Source organism: Benincasa hispida, chromosome 10, assembly GCF_027475165.1.
Source record: "Benincasa hispida cultivar pf3 chromosome 10, pf3_genome.v1.1, whole genome shotgun sequence".
Taxonomy (NCBI): Eukaryota; Viridiplantae; Streptophyta; class Magnoliopsida; order Cucurbitales; family Cucurbitaceae; genus Benincasa; species Benincasa hispida.
The window spans coordinates 34591351-34610828 of NC_143487.1; the positions used below are offsets into that span (position 1 = coordinate 34591351).

Sequence of the window (19478 nt, forward strand, 5' to 3'; positions counted from 1 at the left end):
ACTATTATAGTTCATTCATGTTTGGGGCTCTAGTTATAATAGTTGATGTTTTTAACTATTATAATCTACAATTAACTATAATATTACTATTTTAATTTTTTTGTTACAGTGTTTTTTTATTTCCCATTCGTCCTCTCTTTTTCCCTACCGCATTTACTATTTTCTAGTCTCCATCCCAAATATAGACTATCATAACTTATAAATTACCATAACACACGGTCTATAATAATCGCTGATCACGGGCAAATTTAGTATAGGCTCCCCTTAACATTATTCTCTTTATATATATCATTAGCTAGCCCAATGGTAAATTATTTTGTTTATTTTTATAAAGCTGTAACTTCAATAAATCTTTGACTTTTTAATTTTCTCTTCCACTTCTTCTTGGCTTCTTCAACTTCTTCTCCTAGTTTGTGATGTAAGTTTTTTTTTCTTCTTCTTTTTAAGTTTGTTATTTTATTTATAGGCATTTGGTTTTAATATTTTAAATCATTCTTATTAGTTTTAGGTTACAAACTTACCTCACAAACTAGGATAATAAGTTGAAGAAGAAGCCAAGAAGAAGTTGAAGAAGAAATTTTAAAAATAAAAACAAAAAATAAGAATGATTTAAAATATTAAAACTAATTACATATAAATAAAATAATAAACTTAAAAAGAAGAATTAAAAAAAAAACGTACTTCTCACAAACTAGGAGATGAAATTAAAAGGCTAAAAAAAATTAAAATGAAATTGAATAGTCATGTAGATGACTTCCTTCTTAATTTCGAGCTGTATTTGGTGGGATAGTGAGTAATTATTATTTTTTTTTTCCGAAATTTGAAGGGTAAGGAATGAAAATGTAAAAATATATATCTACATTTATAAGAGTAGAGCTTGAAGCTAGGTTCGAAATGAGCTGAAAGACAGATTTATCACTGAACTAGCAAATGGTATTTCTAATATGTTAGTTTAAATTTGTCGTAATAGTACAAACTACATTAGTACTAGAAGTTTTCCCTTTAAATTTTTTAGATAATATCTTTTTGGGCCCTTAGGTCTAGTTCTCATTTTATTTATAGGTTTTAAAATGTAACATTTTTAGTCTTTAAGTTTTTATTTTAATTTTACTTTAGTCTTTAAATTTCAAAATGCATATTACAGTTTTACCCTTGACAGTTGAATTTTATTTCAATTTTGGCCCACATTTCAAGATTTACACTTTTAACCTGGATTTTTCACTAATAATTATGAAGTAAAACTATTTAAAATAATTTCAGTAGTAATGAAAAAATAAGTGAAAATTAAAACTCTTTTAGTTTTTTTAAATGAACTAATAGACATAACATTAAATATTGAAAGTGAGTTTTTGTGAAAATTCAAAGTTAAGAGTGTGAATCTTAAAATTTAAGGACTAAATTAAAACAAAACTCAAACTTTACGGATAAAATTATAATTAATATTTTGAAATCTAGGACTAAATTAACTAAAAGTGCAACATTTTGAAATCCTATGACTAAATGAAAATTAAACCTAGAACTTAGGGATCAAATATGTACTTTTCTGTAAATTTCATTTGTTTCTCACCAAAACACTTAAAATATTTATAAAGTTGGAATATAAACAAAGACATCTTGGTAATGTTGTAGAATAAGTTATACTTTACCTAGTTGAACTAATGTCCATGTTTGTATCATTAATCACTTTTAATCTCTTCATTTCCTGGTAATATAAAACTATATCTTACATCTTAATACAAACAATGCTAGCTTATACACATTAGTAAGAATACGTATTAACCTTTTGATGTGATTTGCATTTAATAGTTAAACATATTGATAGTTTTGACATGTTTCTTTTTTTTTTTTTACAGATGTCCAAAAGTTGTTGCACTGTAGAAGAACTACTGTCTTGAAAGCAATTACAATACGACGTCGGTGCTAATCGCTGTGCTAATTTTTCCCTATGGTTAACACAGCTTACAATTTTAGGCGTGCACTTGCCAAAAATGGTTTGGAATCAATAAAACTTATACTTAGAAAACAGTAGATCTAGAGGAAAAGCATATGAATAGGAAAGATAAAAGTTGCTCTCTCTCTTTCTTTTCAAAACTAAGAGTTATTTAAAGAAGAGGTAAGATCGGTTTCAAAAACAAAAAATCATTGTGAAATTAATTTTAAAAATGGTTTTAGAATTAATTGAAATTAATTCTTGGAATTAATCACCAACAATTAATTGGTGTCTTTTCTTTTGCTATGTTATTCATTCTCAACAATCCCCCACGAATGACTGGTATAGCAAATTAAAAAATATATATTTTATAAAACCTGTTTTCTAAGCAAAGTTAGGAGACCAAACCTAAACATCAATATCTTGATGATTTGAATTGATGCATAATGAAAATGAGCAACAACTTTGTTAGAGAGAGTGAGTTATCTCTTGAACTTTCAATAACTCCACATGAGATTGTTGGGGTTGATGTCCTAAATCTCGTGGATCCTGTAGTTTGTAACTGTAATATACAAACACTTTATCTATTTAATAAAATATGAGATATTTTATTCAATATTTAGTAGCATTAACCTATAAACCAATAAACTAACATCCAAGGTTATCATTTGTAGTTTAAATATGTATGTAGAGACATACAGGTGGATCATGTTTAAGTGATAACCCAAATGGTCTTAGTAGATGGATAAGATTGGTTACCTTATCCTGGTGACACTATGAATATGACCCGCTTGGTAGATATTACAATTGTTGAAAAATGTTACAAATGATCTGATCTTGATCATTCATATAGAGACATGTGAGTGGAGATATTCTATACAAAAGAGTTTGTATAAGACTAGGTCACAAAATGCCTAGTCTCATTATATAATGTCGTTCATAATAAAGACATACATTTCACCAGGATGACCATATGTGACATGACCTAAATCCTGAGTGAGTTATGAACTCCTGCCTATGAAGGCTGTCCTTTGCTTTATATGAGTGAAAGTGGCCAAATTGTCGACTCAATAAGCTTACCATTTTAGGGAGTTGGGAACACAGTTACACAATACAGAATTCACTCATTTCCTAACGTCTGGGTAAGTAGATAAATTGCTCCCTTAAGGGCTAATTCCCGGGTTTGAACAATGTGGCACCACGCCATCTCTTAGCCCAAGAGAGGTTGGATCATAGTTGGTAGTGGTACTTAAAGAGTTAAATGTAATTATAGGGGCAAAACAATAACTTTGGCCTAGCTATACTTACGAGCAATTTGTGGAGGGTCATCCCACTGTTGACTGGTTATATCTAATGGAGACAAAAATATAGCTGTAGTGCAAAGAGTGCAGCTTTCGGTCTCTAGTGAAGTGACCGACAATTAATGGATATTGAGTAATTTAACTAATGAGTTTAATTAATTATTTAAGTACCATTGGAGTTTCAATTTACAAGTCCATAAGGTCCCCTTTGTAGCTCAACTGGGAATATTGAGAATTAATTTTGGATTAATTTGAATTGTTCAAATTAATTGAGGGATTAATTATATATGATATAATTAATTTAAATCAATTATATGTGATATAGTTAATACAATGTATTTGATACATTATAATATAAAGTTTATTATGAGATGAATTAAATATTTGGATATGATTCAAATATTAATTATATGAATTGGATTCATATAATTACATTAAATATAAATTTAATTTATATTAGATGTTATACATTATTGAAAGAAATACAACCTATAGATTATATTATATTTGATATAATATAAACTATAAGTTATGTGTTATATTTTGGTATAACATATAGTTATATGATAAATTAGTTATTATATTTTTTATTTAAATTAAAATTAAGTGTTTAATTTAAATTCAAATTAAAGGGAGTGAGTTATTAAAAATAACTCCCATCCCTTTTTTCTCTTTTGTTTTTTGACGTGTGGGAGGTTAGTAGAGAAGTGGATCTTCTTCTCCCTTTTGCTATAGAAGTAGTTTTGGTCTATGATTTTTAAGAAGATCTCCCAGTAAGAACACACGTTCTCTCTTCTAAATCTCTTCCTCTCCCAAAAATTAGCAAAACCCACAACTCTTGTGAATTCTCAACTCCTACAGAGAATACAGAGGATTACCTCTTGGTGTAGCCATCTTAGATTGTTATTTTTATTCGAGGAGATTTGAAGAGTGGTGGGGTTGATGCATTAAATATTGTAAGGTCATGTAGTTTTTAATTATATCGTATGAACATTTTATTTATTTAATAAAATATTAGATGTTTTATTTGACATTTAGTAGCATTAAACCCACAAACCAATAAACTAACATCCAAGGTTATCATCTATAGCTTAAATTTGTATATTGGTTATCATCTGTAGCTTAAACATGTATGTAGAAATATACAGGTGGATTCATGTTTAAGTGATAGCGTAAATGGTTTGTAGTAGATAGATAAGGCTTGATATCTTATCCTGGTAATACTATGAGTACGACCCGCTTTGTAGATATTATAATTGTTGTAAAGTGCTACAAATGATCTGATCCTGATCATTCATGTGAAGACATGTGAGCAGGGGTATTCTATACAAAGAGTTTGTATAAGACCGAACCACAAAATGACTAGTCTCATTATATAACGTCGTTCATAATTGAGACTTACATTTCATCAGGATGACCATAGGTGACATGACTTAATCCTGAGTAAGTTGTGAACTTCTACCTATAAAAGTGGTCCTTTGATTTGTGTGAGTAAGAGTGGTCAAATCTCTGACTCAATAAGCCTACCATTTTGGGGATTCGTCTGATTGGAGAGCTGAGAACACAACTACACAAGACGAAATTCACTTCTTCCCCGACGTCGGGATAAGTAGATAAATTACTCCCTTAAGGACTGATTCTGGGGATTGAACAATGTGAGGCCACACCCTCTTCTAGCCTAAGAAGGGTTTGGTCATAATTGGACTATGATTTATTATTTATTAAAGGGATCAGTGGTACTCAAGAAGTTAGATGTAACTACAAGGGCAAAACGGTAATTTTGGCCTAGTTGTACTTATGAACAATTTGTGAAAGGTTATCGCATTATTGACCGGTTATATCCAATGGATATAGAAATATATCTGTAGTGTGAAGAATGCGGTTGTCGGTCTTTAATAGAGTGCCCGACAGTTAATGGATGTTGAATAATTTAATGAAAGAGTTTAATTAATTATTCAAGTACCATTGGAGCCTCAAGCTATAGGTCCATGAGATCCTCTCTGTAGCTCAACAAGGATTAAATGAGAATCAATTTTGGATTAATTTGAATTGTTCAAATTAATTGAGGGAATTAATTATATGTTATATAATTAATTTAATTTAATTGTATATGATATAATTATTATAATATATTTGATATACTATAATATAAAGTTTATTTGAGAGGAAATAAATATTTGAAATATGATTCAAATATTAATTATGTGAATTAGATTCATATAATTAAATTTAGTATAAATGAGATTTATATTAAATACCATGTATTAATGAGAGAATGAAAACTATAGGTTATATTGTATTAGATACAATATTAAACTATAGTTATATGTTATATTTGATATAACATAAAGTTTAATATATATTATATGATAAAGTAGTTATCATATAAATATATATAATATTTTATTAAAATAAATTTTCTTTAATTTATTTATTTTTAAAAAATATTTTTGGAAGGAGTTGTAGTCTACTACATGTGTGTGGGTGAGAGTGCAGAGGAGTTGTTATCTTCTTCTTCCTCTTAAGTTTTACACACACACAAAAAAAAAAAAAAAAAAAAAAAAAAAAAAAAAAAAGACAAAAAATTCTCTGAGAAAAAGAGATCTCACCATCTCCTTCTCTCAATTTCACTCCCTTATCCAAAATACTGCAAAGCCCACACCTCTTCAGATTCTCTTCTCTTATAGAAAATACAGGAGGTTTTGATTGGTAGTGGCCAATTAAGGTTTCGAGTACGGTTGCACTTCGTGACATTTTAGAGAAGAGGATACACAAAGAAGATTGAATCTTCAAGGGTTAGTTCTTTCCTAATCTCTTTTCTCAAATTATAAATGCATCCTGTAATTTTGATTTAATGCATAATTTTTCTTTTGGTTTTCATAAAATTCAATGTTCTGTAAAAATTGGAATTTGGGACCAATCCCCGCTTCTGCAATGGGCCTTCACTGGTTCCTTCAAAGAGTTCGTGACCGGATCATGAAGGAATTCGCAAAGTTTTTGGCTTCAAGAGTTGGTATGATCTAATCCCTTTTTCCTTCTCTTAAAGCATGCTGTGAGTTTTAGAATGAATACATAATTATATTTTGATTCTGTAAATTTAGTTGCTATGTGAAAAATTGAAAACTGGGTCGATCCCCACTTTCACTACGAAACTTCACAATTCCTTTAATTAGTATCAGAGCGGTGGTTTTTTGTCTCAATTTTTCATTTTTTCCAATTTTTTTTACAAGATTGATGGGTTTTTGCATTTTCTATGTTGATGAATGTATGAAATGAATGTGTTGCAATTTTTGGATGTTTTGGGATTGGATTTTGGTTGTACTGCTTTATTTTTTAAACATTTTGATTTGAAAGGGCCCGGTGTTTTAGGCTCAATTAAAGCGATAGAGTCTGCAATTTAATCGTCCTATGTCATTCGTGATCATTCGATGGATTTTTGGAGAAAACGAGGCCAAATTTGGAGGAATTTCGATTGAATTCGCAATTGTACAGTGGCTTCTGTACATTAGCGTTGCAACGCTCTGAGGCAGAAAGAACGAACCGCTTTGCACATGATTTGGTTCGTTGCTCACTTGGCGATTCGCTTGGTTCGAGCGATTCGTGATCGGTTCGGATGCTGGACGGTCCGGTTCGTGCGGCTCAATCCCGAATCGCTTGTTTTGAACCGACTAACTTTTATTTATGTAATAATTGGCTGCTTTTAATTAATTAAATTAATACAATTTTTATATTAATTTAATTAATTGTTTAGGAGTCTAATCCCGATCCAATGATTGTATTAAATTATGTATATGATGTATGATTTATTTTATTTATATATTTATATGTCATAATATATGTCATATAGTAAAATTCCACCATAGATTATGCATTATTCATGCATCATTTATATTATAAATGTTATAATATATAGTTGCATGATTTAATTTATAGCATACTCATGCATCATGTAATATAAATGTTATAATATATGGTTGCATGCATTAATAGCATAATCATATATCATTTATATTATAAATGTTATAATATATAGTTTGATATTATATCATTTATATTAATAGCATAATCATGTATGGATGGATGTATGTTATTAATAATTTCTTTACTCTATTATATACGTGTTATGTATGTTAAGTAATGAAATGAAATTGTATGAAACATGTGACTACTTTAAGAATGAAAATACTCGATAGGAATGCAAAAGCATACTAGAATAAAATATATTATATTAATTTCAATATGGAGATATAAACTAAAAACAAGATTTATAACTTAGTTTGAAAGTAAAAAAAATACTTAATTTAATATATATTTTTATTTATAGGAATACTTGTCAATATTAATATTTTATCAACATATCTATCGAAATATCTGTAAAATTGAATTCTTGATATTGATATCCACATCGATATTTTTAATACTTATTTAGTATATTTACATTCACAGAATTATGAAAAATACTATGTGCATCTCGGATATCTTTGCGTATCCTATCAAATTATTCAATTATAATTTGACATATGACAAATCTTTTTTGTTTGTTTTTTGAAATATTTTAATGATTTTTTATGTGAATGATGAGAATATGGTGCATAAAGATAGGTATTACCTCAAATACATTCGAGTATTATCCTACAATTATTATGTATTGTATTGTTGATTCTACATAATAGGTCAAAAGGTAGTTTTATTTTTTATTTATTTATTTTTGAAACATGCCAAAAGATAGTTAAGGTCAAAATGTCTCACTCTCTCTCTGTCTCTCTTTTTTTTTCAAGGACAGAAAGTTGATGGGCATTGAAAAAATGTGTTATACAAATAGGAATTTTTGTTCCCTGTTTCCCTCATATCCCTTTTTCAATCTTTCTACCCAATATTCCCCAAAGCTGAAAGCACTAAAGTGAGGGATTCTCTCCCTAATTCCCCAAAGATTGAAGTACAATAGTACCCTCAAATTTTTTTTTTATTACTATTAATTACTTAAACAAAAGAAATATATTCCAATTCTAATCTTTTGGTCGAGAATACGAAATTATAGTTATATTTAATCTTTCTTTTTTTTTTTTATAATATGTGAAGTGAAAGAATTAAATCTCTAATTTTGAAGGTGATACTATAAATTTTATGATATGCTCATTTTGACAGTTATATTTTAATCTATTGAGTTATGTTTAGACTAACTATTTACTTCAAGATTTGGTTATTGAAATTTAGAGTTTAATTTAATAAGTAAAAAAATAAAAATTAGAATAAAGCATACAATTTGTTATTGGATAAATTCTAGCAGGTTTTTATGGTAAATTGCAAAACTTTGGGGGAAATACTTTTTCGGTTACTAGGTTTTCTCGTTTAGTTTCTATTTGGTTCCTAGATTTCAAAATGTTATATTTAGTCTTTAAATTTCGAGTTTGATTTCAATTTGGTCTCTAAGTTTCAAAATGGTCCAATTTACCTTTTATATTTTACTTTTTTATCAATTTAATTCTAGGTTTCAAGATTTACACTTTTCACCTCGTTTTTTCACTAAATACATACGTTTGGTTTTCAGTTTAATATCTATTCATTATTTAAAAGAATTAAAAGAATTATAATTAATTAACTTTTATTATTTTCATCACTATTTAAAATAATTTTAATTTTTTTACTTCATAATTATTTTAAATTAACTAATAGGCATTAACGTCAAAGACAGAAATAAGTATTTAATAAAAAATTGAAATTAAAAGTATAAATTTCAAACCTAATGACCAAATTAAAAAAAAAAAATTAGGGGTGCACATAGGTCGGGTTGTGGGAATTTTTTGGACCACTGTGAATTTTTGGGTTGGTCAAATCTCAACCCGTTTGGTTCCATTTTGAAGAGTCAACCCAACCAATCCAACCAAATATTTTCAGGTTGTGTGTGTTTTCCCCCCTTTTTTTTACCTTCTTTTTGTTTCCTTCCTTCCTCTCAACCAAAGCCTAAAACTAGTCTGAAGGGTAAAACAAGGACAAATGACAAAAATAACCCTTTTGAAGTTTTAGTTTTGAATTTTAGACCCTTTTTAAAAAGATTGTTTTTTTTACTAAAATTACTGTAATGCTCTTCACATTTCAAAAGTGACTCAAACCCTCACTCTCACTATTTTCCCCTGCCATTTTCCTTTTCATCGAAGATTATTTGGGATTTTTCAACTAATCAGATATGGATTTTCATTTTTTTCACTCAATATTAGTTTATATTAGATGCTATAAAATGATTGTTTGAAATCTATGTTAGATCTATGTTAAATGTTAGTTTTTTTTTCCTAAAAACATCATGTTCAACGTGTTCTGAATAATTTTGGGCCTAAAAATAAGTTTTCGAAAATTGGTCTTACCCGGCCGGGCTTCATACGATGGTGACTGAGTATGTGACCAGTCGGAGAAGATTAGGGAAGATTTAGGAAAGATTGGCGCCCGGTGTTAGACCGACCAGGCCCCCATGTATATTTCAACCAGGTATAAGCGGGAAAGAGAGGAAAGGACGAGGGGGAAGGGGGAAAAACTAGGTAGGGGTAGGTGGCGTCAGGTCGGGCTTCATACAAAGGTGACTAAGTATGTGACCGGGCGGAGAAGATTGGGGAAGATTTAGGAAAGATTGGTGCCCAGTGCTTGACCGACCTGGTCCATGTATAATTCGACTAGGTATGGGCGGGAAAGAGAGGAAAGAACGAGGGGGAATGGGGCAAAATCGAGTAAGGGTAGGGGGCGCCCAGCTGGGCTTCATACGAGGGTGGCTAAGCTTAATAGGAGGGTGATCGGGCGGGGAAGATTGGTATATGGCCCGATCCGGAGCCCGGCCGGGTATTGGATCGAGCCAAAATCCAGTTGAGCTCGACCGAGTATTAGACTAGGCCAAAATCTAGAAGCGGGGACTCCTTGTAAAGGCTCGACTGGGATCGAGTAGGGGGAGGGGAATGGGAGACTCGATCGGGATCGGGTAGAGGTAGAGGGCGCCTAGTTAGGACTGGGAAGGGTACGGTCGGACCGGGAGTTTCACCCTTCGCTTTTGGATTTTGGCTTGATCCCAGTCCCAACCGGGTATAGGATTGGCCAAAATCCAGAAGCGAAAGGGCGGGTGGACTGGACCAAAAAGGGAGCATGTAGGACCGGGTAGGGATAACTTCTTGTACGATTCTTCTTGTGACCCCCAAACAAGCATTAACCTTCTTCCTTTACCCTCCATGCCTTGTTGTAACTTAAACTCACACTATACTTTTGTTTTATATCTTTCACAATGTCCTTCAGTCTATATGAACAACTAACATCTTCAAATTTCAACGAAATTAAATGTTCGAGAACCCAACTAGAAGCTTGTCTATGATCGTTAATCAATATTTCATTTCTACATGTGTGGACATTGTCATACTTAGAGATCTTAAATATTTCACAATTTTTCGATTTAACGGCTCGAAGTCTCCATTGCATTCTTCAACTAAGCATATAACTTTGTATAATGTTGTGGTCGACTTCTTCACCCTAAACGGAAAGTTACCTCTAATTGCTAACATAGATAACCACATTTTTAAATCCTTCTTAGATATAAATATGTCACCAACTTGCACATCTTCAGAATAATAAGATTGACCTGACATGATGATTATGCTACTAGAAGGATGTGATAAGTTAAGACCCGCTGCATGTGACGAGCCTCCGTAGTCTTCAATTGTTCATTCTTCTGCATGAGGTGTATGGTGGGTATTAATTTTAGGTTCCTCTATATCATCTTTCTCCCTCCAAGACCAATAATTGAAATATTGGCATTGGTCTACATCATCTCCTAAGTTTTGAGTCGTCAAATTACTAGGCAACGAAGTAAGTGATGGGTTAAAATGTATGGGGGAAAATGGACTATCCGACTCCATCTTCCAATGTACTAGCCTAGATGTTAAAGGGATTTCTTCAATTCGTCGGACATATGAATTTTTTGGATGAAATCCTTGATTTGTTGAATACTTTGGAAGCGTGGATACGTAAAGAGGTATTACTGAGACCTCTTCCCATGCGTGTAGATCTTCATCATTCTGAATTACAAATGCAAGGGCTTTGGATCTCAATTGAAGTATACATCTTATAACAAGATTATACTCATCTGACATTATACCACTTATCCTATAAACTTCGATTAGAAATTCATTATAGGTCGTGTCTAACTCAATGTCAAACCCTCGCAACTCTCCTCCATCGTAATCCTTTTCCCTTTCATTCCAAATGCCACCGAAACAAATCCAAACATGAGACATTTTCCTACAATTTATATAAAAAATATATTAATATAATGTAGTTAAAGAAAAAATAAAATAAAAACTAAAAACTAAAAAAACTAATAAAAATGATTCTGTTTTTTGGCCCGGTTGTCCACTCAACCGGGTAGAACACCGGGCCAAAAAACAGAATCATGCTTTTTTGTGCGCTTGGCCGGACTAGGTTGACTCTACCAGGCCCAGACCCGAGAAAGACCCAGTGAAGCCCGGTCGGGTCACTCGGTGAGGGGTCAATCATTTTATTCCATACCCGGGTGAAGCCCGGTCGGGAATCAAACTTATTCCAACATTTATTTTGCTCCCGGTGAAGCCCGACCGAGTAATTTGAACTTGTTTTCTTTCTATCCGGTGAATACCCGGTGAAGCCCGGTCGGGTATCAAACTTATTCCAACATTTATTTTGTTCCCCGTGAAGCCCGACGGGGTAATTTGAACTCATTTGTTTTCTACACGATCGGGTATCTTTAAAAAAAATTGCTATTTCTTAATTTTTTTAATAAATTTATAAATAAATATCAAATGCAGGGCATTATTAAAAAAAAATCAACAAAGCAAGCATAAATCAAACTCCAAAAATGTCATTTAGTTTTGTCAATTTTACCAGAAATGAGTGAACTATTGAGAATACATACAAAAATGAAATACATATCTTCTTACGATACAAAATTACTACTTAGTGAAATACAAATTTTGGACTTGACGAATTTTGTTTTGGAAACAATTTGGTGAAGAGGACATCTTGTGGGGTTGTAAACAAATCAATTTTGGTGGAGAATTTTTAGTGTGAATACTTTTTTATTAATGATTTTTAAATAAATTAATTTTAGGTGGAGAATGTGAATTATTTTGATAGGTTGGTGGTTGAAATTGAGAGTGGGAATTTAATAAGGGGCATAAGAGTAATTATATAATTAACAAATTTGGTGAATAATTTTTTATTGATGGTTTTTGAATAAATTAATTTTAGGTGGAAAATGTGAATTAATTTGGTAGGTTGGTGATAAGGGGTATAAGAGTAATTATATAATCATGCTTACATCATTTTCATTGTAACAAAAAAACAAAATGAAATTTTCAGTAGGTCATTTTGGTCAATTTTCCAGTAAAACAACCTCTATTTGATCTCAAGGGATGAAACTCTCAAATAAGCAAAATGAAAGAAGCAAGAACTAAAAGTTGAAAGTAGCAGAAATAAAGACAGAAGAATTTCAGCAGCAAAACATTCATTAGAGGAGACTAGAAAGAAAAAAAGAACCCACACATTACAACATGAAATCCAACAAAGAAACCCATAATATAAAGAACGGAGTTGAAGAACAGAGATGAAGCACCGGGCGCCTGCTTGAATGAGAACATCACTATGTGCATCTGGTGTGTCTATACCTCTACTCCACCTGAAATTGTGAAGAAAACTAAATTAAGAACAGAGTTGAAGAAAATAAAGAACATATTGAAATTGTGAGAGATCGAGAGATCGAAGACTGAGTGAGAGTCTGACAAGTTGAGAGATTGAAGCTGCTATTGAAACCGTGATCGATTAAGAGACTGAGTGAGAAAGATTCTGAGAGTGAGAGAGAAACCGTGAGAGACGAGATTATGATAGAGAAGGAGACCTTGGCGAGAGAGTGTGAAGTTGAATGAGGTTGAGATTGAGATGGGAGGGAGGTTGAGGGGCCAACCCAGGATTATTTTTCCTAAATTCGAGAACCGACCCCAAAATCAAATTTTCAACTCATTCCAACAAAAAAAATTCTAACCCAACCCAACCCTAAATAAAATTCAAATCTTAAATTACATAGATTAAATTGAAATCAAACTCAAAATTTAGAGGAAAACTATTTTTTTAATCTGTAAGTTTTTAGAAATAGACACATATGGTCCCTAAGATTTTAAATTGGCCACTTTAGTCCTTCACTTTTATTAAATAAGTTTAAAAGGTCTCTCTTCCTATTTTTAGGAAAATTTGTACGAATGATCAAAAAATTGGGTAAAAAATGACTCTTTGCTGGCGTCAAATTTGGGTGAAATTACTAAAATATACTCATGCACACGCGAAAAAGCATCCCACTCTCGTTACTCTCGGTCTTGCTCTCGCTGATGATCCATGCGAACATCCATGGAACTATGGGTTTTCTTTCCCCTCTCTCGCCTTCGTCGGTCTCGTTCTTCCTTTTTTCACTCACAAAATCACTCTTCTCTCTCTCGCTCCTTGTTCATTAAAGTTTGTTGTGTCAGAGTTGCTCATGTGAACTCACCCTATTGGAAAAGAAGAAGAAGATGTATAGAGGAGAAGAAATCGAAGAAGAAGACGACGCAGCGGAAGAATAAAAGAGAGGGAGAAAAGAAGAGGAAAAAGAAAAAAGAAAAAAAAAGCTTAGTAGCGAGGAGAAGAAAAGAAAAAGAAAAAAAAAATCAAGAGAAAGCGAAGACAATATTGTAATTTTACATGATCATAACATCAACAAGTATTTGACATTTTCTTTTCAAAGTTTCGGTCATTACCATTTTGGACCTTAGATTTTTTTCATGCAAATTTCCCTATTTTTACCTTAATTAAGTATTTCTTTAATTATTTTAAATATATATTTAAATTTTTTAAAAAATATTTTTTCTCTCACATTTTCTACCTTCTCTCTCCTCCCCTCCCTCCACCATTCTTCCACTGTATCCCATCGCCTCTGCACCTTCAACCTTCAACCTTCAGCAACTGCTACCTCCTTTCCTTTTTTTTTTAATTTAAAATAAATTAAAAAAATTTCCAGGTTCGATCGTCTCCTTCTCTCTCTCATCCACCGCCACCAAACTCCTCCTCCTTCGAAACCCCTCCTCCGGACAAATCGTTTCGTAGCCCAAATAGACAACCAATTCCGCAAATTGGAAGATCGACGGAAGAGCCTTAATAAATTGAAGAAGCCAACGAAACGACAAAAATTTCGAATTAGAAGTTGATTATAAGAGTTAATTCAGGCAAAGGCCTGAACCTGAAGATGAGAAACAGAGAATGAAGCTTTACATCCATGACGGTTGTGGTGATTCTTGAGTTAGAACAAAGCTCATTGAAGGTTTGAACCAAAAGGAAGCATTATAAATTATAAAGGCTACAATTTACATCAATCATAAGGGGAAAAGGGGGTTTGGTTGGCTTTACTGTTAACAATGGCCGACTGTGGGTAGTTTTAGTGAGAGAAAAAGATATTCTTTTTATTTTAATTTATATTTATTTATAAAAGTACTTTTAATTAATGTAGAAAATAGAAAGAGGGATTTTTAAAACTTATTTACGAAAGATTTTGGATTAAAATGGTCAAATTAAAAGTTTAGCGATCATATGTATCAATTTTTAAAAATTTAAGTACTAAAAAGATCGTTTTTACAAATTTAAAAGACAAAGTGTAAGATTTTAAAATAGAAATTGAACACAAAATTTGGGGATAAAAATGAAATTTTGCTCCTAAAAATAAAATTTGTAAATAACCTTCTAATGATGGGCCACTTTCCCAAAGCCGAGTCTTCTGCCGTTTACTAAGAATTATTTTCCTGTTATGCCTCTGCCACTTTTTTCCAAACTGGCTTATGATCATAAAGGCATTATTGTCAAAAAGTAAAACATAATAAGAACGGCAGCGAAGCCAATCAAAATGGGCTTCGAATCGAAATAAAAATATAAATGAATTGAAATGTAACCAAAGGAATCACAATCTCTTTTTTTTTTTTTTGCCAAATTACAAAAATCATCTCAGTATGGTGGTAGTTATAAATATACTCTCAAACTTGATTGTATTATAATTATATAAGTTTGAAGGTTTAATTTTAAATAATTATTAAAAATATTATATTTTGTTTTCTAATCTCTAATTTTGAGATTATAATACAAACATTATATCAGTTCAGTTTCATATTAATTGTTAAGTATTAAGGGAAAAAACTTTTTTAAAAAAGAAAATCAATATGGTATAATTTTAAAAAATGATTACATTAAACTATGAAAAATGAGGGGATAGATTTTAGTTATGTGAGAAAAATGTTAAGAGGTATAAAATAAATCTTAATTTTGAAGGATAAAACTGAAAATTGAAAAACTAAAAATTAAAAATTTAATAAAAAGTAAATTTTGAGTTTACAAGAATCTCGAAGTTAGTAAAGAACTGATTTTTAAAACGATATGAGATGAACAAGTATTTCAAAAGTTATTATAATATATTTAATAACAATTTTTTAACCTATCATAAAACTTTTAACCCTCTCAAAAAATCAGTCTCAAATGCACCATGAATACATCTGAGTATGTTTTTAAAGAGGAGTCTATCTATGAAAACTTTGTTGTGGTGAATCATGTTATTTTCTTTGAGGGTAGATTGGACGAGAGAAAGCATAAGATTAAAAAAATAAAAAAAAATAAAAAAAATAAAAAAAAAAGGTCAAAACATAGCAAACCAAGCAAGAGCGAAGGTAGTTTTGATCTAATAACCTATGCATAAAGTTCAAGAGGAAGAAGACATTTTTTTCATATTGTTTTACAATAGCGAGTGCTAGAATGATTATGATCAAAATAATCTACCCATGGAATTGAAGAAAACTAGGAGGAAAAAATCCATGTAACAAGAACGAGAGCAAGAGAGAGCAAGATTTCAAGATTTATCATTTCCATTAAAAGAACCGTTTTAAGTTAGACCGTATCTAAGTTCTGAGTGTACTATCACAGCATTAGAGTTCTTGTGCACGCGACATCTCCCGTGCGACACCTCGGTTGCCCTAGGCCGAGGTAAGCCTTCTATATTATCCTCGAGATGGATTGGTTTCACCCTCCCATAGGCTTATTAGGGGAGTGAGAATAGCTCCCGACCAGTGTGGTGCTAAAGCATTATGCCCATCCATCATAGTCACTCTAGAATAGGCATATGCCTATGGCACATACTCTGTTTGTCGCTATTTCGCATGCCCCAATAAACGTATCTTGGGACTAACCAGCCTACTCGTGTCTCACCACGCATGTCACGATCTTTGATCCGTGACAGTACACTTATATAGCCTTTTTATTCTATCTTCTCTACTTTCAATATCATTCAAAGTACTATTCCCTCTTATTAAGAACTTGTTTTATTTTGGCAAGCTGAGAGTCGTTTTTGCAAAGGAAGCATGTCATGCTTTGTTCGGTTGCCTTAGAGCATGTTTGTGAGTAATTCTAAAATAATTAAAAATTACTATGAAACATGTTTTATTTCAAGACCAATCTTGATGAAATGAAAATTACATTTAAAAGTGTAAAATTAAATATTAAATTAATTTTGAGTGATTAAAAACATGTTTTGAAGTGATTTTGAACATGACAAAAGTGATTTTAGAAATTTCAAAATCACTCCTAAACATGCACTAAGTTTGTACAAAGGTGCCATTATAGTAATCAATTGAATCTAACTTTGAACTCATAGATTTATGGAGTGTTAAATGTGGTTAGATTAAACAAATCAAGAAATGCTTGCTATTGTTTTATCTTCCGCATATATTTGGAGATGGATGGAAATAAGAAGGCAGTACTTACTACACGTTAGACGTTGCTACTAACAATATCATAGCATTCCACAGAACATTAAAATAGAAATAAACAAGAAGCAAAAGTAACACAAGAGATTAGTAACCCAGTTCGATGTAATACCACCTACATTTCAGGGGCAGTTGCTCAGGAAAGATAACTCCACTAATATGAATGATAAACGGTTACAACGTAGTACTTATCTATAACTATAGTTTGATTACAGTGATCCCTGTGGAGCTTAATCACTCAACATTTCACCTAGGCTCCTCTTAGATGTGAGACTCCTTCTCTCGGTGACTTAGGCTCCTCCTAAGTAATGATATTAGTGAAGAACTCCTTAGGCTCCCCCCTAAGGTTAAGACTCCCTCTCAATAAGACTTAAACTTTCCTTGAGTTGTGAGACTCCCTCTCACTTGATCTTTATCTTTTCCTCCACTTATCTTTATCCGTTCCTCTAGTGAAGACCACCCGACTCGTTTAGCTTAGGCTCCCCTTAAGTTTGAGAATCCCTTCTCAAGATATCAATCAATTAAGCACACAAACAACTTGGAGAATGTCTCCAACCTTACAACAACATAGTCTACATTCTCTTCAAAGAAGGACACAATACTTTTGACAAATACTTCACACAATAATGGCATTCAATATTTCTCGTGAAAACGACCAACCCACAACCACAGTTCAATAGTCTTTAAATATACACAACGGACATACAGAAGGACAACCCTAGATTCCAAATCATTTGTAGATAAAGAAGACAAGAGATCTTAAAAAATACTACATACAAGATTTTTCACATGAGTAAAATATTTTGTACAATCAACATTTCCAAAAACAATCCTTTGTCAAATAAGAAGAATGCAGAGACAACCTAAGAGATATGACATAAATAAATATTACCAACACACAATTTCTAACTATGGAGATGCAAAATGAATGAATCAAATAATATATTTGTGTTATTGTGTACTCATTTCTGACTGTGGTAAAAATCAAGATCAATGAGAATAAAGCAGATCCCACATTTTTTTTCTCATTCCCACCCTATTAGTAAATTAAATGCAACCTCAATTCTTTTCTCTAAGACCACATTTACTAATTCGTAATAAAAATCGGTATAATCGTAATAGGATTCTATTGATAGATCAATCGTAATGAGTCACAATCGCAAACGTAATTGGATTGTTTTTTTATTACATTTACTTAGAATTGTGAATCTATCACATTGATTGTCACCATTATTGTTTAGAGACAAACGGTAACAGTAACAATAACAGTAATTATGACAGGTTACTAATTATCATACTGTAACAGTTACAATAATATTAACGATAATAATAACAGCTAGTATGTCCACGTAATTTTGAAATGAATCAGATTGATCACCCTTCGCACCTCAATTAGATTGTGTCTTTGATTACAAACTTGGAAGTGGGTCTCACATTTCACTACGATTACGAAACACAAGTAAACAATAACAATAACTGTAATCAAATATGGTCCACTTTTCAGATTACCATCGATTTATTATGTTTCCCTTGAGGTAAACATGACCTAAGTTTTAATTGTTTTACTAAAACCTTTAATTTTTTTTTAATAAAATATAATAACTTAATATGAACAAATATATGCTAGAAAAATTTAAGACTAAATAACCAAAGTGAGCTAGCAAATATATGCTATCAACAAACAATAACTATTTATTAGTGCCAAATATTAATTTTATGAAAATAATTGAAACATTTTGACTAAAGTGAGTTTGACTTAGTGATATTGGTAGACACTCCACCTCGTATTTTGGAAACGAGTGCACAATAATAATCATCAAGATGACATTCATTTCTTCCATCCTTATTTCTAAAATTAGTTAAAAAGAAATTGAGGAACCCCTCCACTACCAAAAAAACAAAACAAAAAAAAAGTTTTGCAATCTAGTCCCCACCATATTTGGAAGGTCATAAATGTTTGGCAGTTGGAGTCGGTAAAGAATCATATGCTTCCCCTTATTGAAGTGTGGGAGAAACTTTTTTACCATTCTTTTTGAAGAGCAATTCTCCCATCTCCATTGCATACCCCATAAATGAATCCCTATCTACCCACCGCCTTGTCTACTTCCACTATAATGCCCTCTTCCTTTCCCTTTACTATAAAATTATTCTCTTCGTCTAGTGTTTCCATTTCCATTTCTATATATAAATTTTGGGCTTAGTTTATGTAAACTTTGAAGAAATATATTTGTTCTCTCATTTTCCATTCCTATCAAAATTAACTTTAAAAATTCTACATCGATCATTATTTTTAATTACCTAATTAAAAGTTAATCGTAAAACTTTGAAAATAGTTCAACTAACATAAGTTGGAAGATAGTAATGATTGATTAGGTCAAAATCTATTGATAATTGTAACCAAATGACATATGCGACATTTAT

The 19478-nt window shown here is 31.5% G+C and overlaps 2 long non-coding RNA genes across 3 annotated transcripts; one reads left to right on the forward strand and one right to left on the reverse strand.

Moving 5' to 3' along the window:
- The first annotated feature begins 5709 nt into the window (after positions 1-5709).
- On the forward strand, positions 5710-7073 carry LOC150033294 (uncharacterized). Of its 2 annotated transcripts, none has more exons than XR_016523934.1 (2): positions 5710-6244; positions 6601-7073. It is a non-coding gene; the product is annotated as an uncharacterized LOC150033294 (long non-coding RNA). The 2 variants fall into 2 exon arrangements; XR_016523935.1 differs by having other exon boundaries at positions 5734-6244; positions 6586-7073.
- Positions 7074-12711: 5638 nt separating this feature from the next.
- Positions 12712-13269, reverse strand: LOC150033295 (uncharacterized). Its single transcript, XR_016524028.1, has 2 exons — positions 13015-13269; positions 12712-12910 (listed from the first exon to the last, which is right to left on the reverse strand). It is a non-coding gene; the product is annotated as an uncharacterized LOC150033295 (long non-coding RNA).
- Between the last annotated feature and the right edge of the window lie 6209 nt (positions 13270-19478).